Genomic DNA, 3,109 nt, shown 5'->3' with positions numbered 1-3,109 from the left:
TTACTACATGCTTCATTTCTCAAGACCAGAGCTCTGGCACCGGCTTTGTAATGCCGAGCACAATGCATTGTTCTGGAAGGAATCACCAGATGGGACTGAAACCATCGGCACCAAATCTAGAGTTTTTCAAACTCTTCTTACTTTTTAACCAAGATTTAGTCTTTCTGCATAAATTATATATCCCTAGCTTTGTCATGAAGAGTCTTCCTAGAATACAGCAGTTTGCTTTCTATACTCCCTAATAAGAGGCAAAATTGCTTGCTTAAAACAGTGTGCAGATGTTCTAGCTGTGATTATGGGAAGAGGGATTGGCTGAAAGACAAAGATGAAGAGCTGTGTTAGAATAGCAACAAATGGTGATAAGGCATCTGTCAAACATACTTGTGACAACTTCCAGTAAAAAGCAGTTCAATGGTATATAAAATAAGCAAACAACTGGGAGCCACCCAGGCTCCATATAAATGATTTCTTCTCTATCAAAAAGCTGATGTGCAAGAACTTGACACCTCCTACCATTTGGCCAAGTGGCAATACTATCAGGTAACTTTACAAGCAAAACTAGAGACTGGTCTGTCTTTGCCCTACCCAGTCAATAGCCTGGCTATTTCATACGCTTCTGGCAAAAATTGCTGCTCTGTGTACATTCCCTAAGTAGAAAGGTCTTCACTGATCAATCTCATCTAACATAGGAGACAGTGACTGTTTTTAGCTTCTCTTCTGCTTTCCCCCCATGCCAAAAAGAGGATATGTGTTGAATAAGAGCAAATTCTGGCTTGACAACCATTAAGTAATAGGATCAACATATTAAAAGCATTTATATCCCATGTTTGGAAATAAGTTAGGCTCTTAGATGCTGTGGTCTCATTGAAATGTGAAACAGGGCTTCTAAATGCCTAAGACAGTTCCAGAAAAGATCCAGAAAATGGATCTATGCACTAACCTCATGTACACTCTTTTAAGTGTATTATCCTATGCAAAACTATCTAGTATTAAATAATTCACTCAGTGGGGAAGGACAAGATCTTTTTTCTCCTTTTTTCCCCTCATTATTGAAACAATCCCCATTCTTCCCCCAAAAAACGCTCTATTGAAAATATTGTTCTCACCATGACAATGTTGATATTTAGGTAAGAGAATTTTCTTTTTTACTGTACCATTATATGTCACTTTCAGCTTAATCTTTGAATATTCAGTCATATTTTTATTTACAAATGTTGATAATTAAGTTATTGAAAATACTTATCCTCACAAGGGAAAGCTGGTTTTTTCCCTCCCCTACTAAGTGGCCTGCATGTATCTGTGTATAAAACTGAAGTAAAACTTTTCCCGTTTGTTTACTTCAGAAGCAGAAGATGCATCAAATTATTCTTCAGACTTTTTAAAAGATTGATGTAAAAAGACCGGTGTCTGGTTTCCTACGTCCAATCCTAAACCAGCTTGTCAACTTGGCAAGCAATTTGTCTGTGACGGTTCCAAAGCAGAAAGGAGAAAAGCTGAAAATGTTGTAGTTGCCTGAGCCAGTGCGAGCCCCAGGAGGCCACATGTTCTGTTTGATGTAGCCAAGGAAAGGTCAGCCTTCTGCACCAGTCACAAACCAAATGGGAAATCTCCAGTGGGAAGTCAGGAGCTGTTTGTGAGCAGGACAGGTTGTTCCTGCAAATCTGGTTGTGCCAGGTTCTCTGCAACACTCATCTCCATAACCAAGGCTGGCAGTTATTAGATTGCTGCACCGTAAATTTAAGGTCTGTTGTAATTGTTCCTCTCACAAACATAGATATACATTCATACGCTAGCTTTGCAAGCCGAAGGTGAGAGTATTAACAAAGAGTGGGGAAGCTTGTGGTAAGTGGAGGAGGCAGAGAAGAAATAAGGAAAAATAAAAGAGGTAGTGGAAAGCATAGGTAGTATCACAAAAGGCAATGGACAGCCTTTTCCATCTACCTTTCCCTAATGCCTTGCAAGCAAATATATTGTTCCTGTATACATACATCTCTTCCCAAAAGGTCTGCCTTTGGGGAGAATTCAATATTCCTGTACATGAAGTTATACCTCTGCTTTGGATCCAGGTTACCCATTTTCATATTTTTAAGCAGAAATTTTGTCTCAGACTTTCAGGTGGAACAAATACTCTAGCTCCTCAAACCCATTTAAAATATCAGAGGAGCTGTTAGGTTTTCATTCATTTTTAATGTGTTTTTACCAGCTGAAATTTTAAAATTTTTTGTCAACTTTTGTAATTCTCATGGTCTTATAAATAATCCTGAGGGTTGCTCTTGAGCGGGTGATGATTGTACAGATGCACACAAGCATGCAAATCCCCCCTGTGGATTCAGGACCAGAAAATATCCCCTTCCGGTGCTGGTAAAGATGCACTTAAAGGTGATTCTGTCCCTTTCTTTAAGAGCTCCATGGGGTAGGTCCGAAAAGCAAACCCCATTCAATAAAACAAAAAATAATGAGTTCTATCCTCTACAATTGCAGGTGTTCCTACCCTGGGTTAGAAATGAAATTCTGGAGAAACATGGTGAGATGTTTCTTTCACATATACCCCAATAACTGTTAAGTTTTATTCCGTCCTCCCGAGCGGTTGCATTCTCTCTGCCAGTGATGCTCTTCTAAATCTCCTGGGCATTTGTTTTCCTCCTAGCAGTCCTCTTGACACTCTCTTTGGAGCTGCCCCTTTCATTCTCCTAATTAATGCAACACTTTAATTCCACTCATGACATTTTGCAGATGGGTTGTAAGATTGGTGTCATGTCAAGACTCATTGACAGACTGAAAATTTGTCTCATTCAATGAAATGTTGCAATTTTCTCTTCAATTTTATCATTTAACCTTACCATAACCACTTGCCCGTGGAGTTGAGGTGAACAATGTTACATCTTCCACAATTAACTAGTCTCAATGTATTAATTGGGCCTTATATCTCCTATAGAATGTCAAAAGTTGTTATGACAAGTTAAAAGCCATCCTGTAACACAAATATCAAGTCAGCTATATTATTCTGGAGGTTAATATCTCTCCTTTCAGTGCTAGGTTTTGCTAAAATGTACATAAAATTTAGCACGCCTTTTAGACTGTCTATTTGCTAAACCGCTGAGGAAGCTAT

This window comes from Aptenodytes forsteri, unplaced genomic scaffold (assembly GCF_000699145.1).
Source record: "Aptenodytes forsteri isolate BGI_AS27 unplaced genomic scaffold, ASM69914v1 Scaffold82, whole genome shotgun sequence".
Classification (NCBI taxonomy): Eukaryota; Metazoa; Chordata; class Aves; order Sphenisciformes; family Spheniscidae; genus Aptenodytes; species Aptenodytes forsteri.
Note: the sequence above shows the minus strand (reverse complement) of the source record.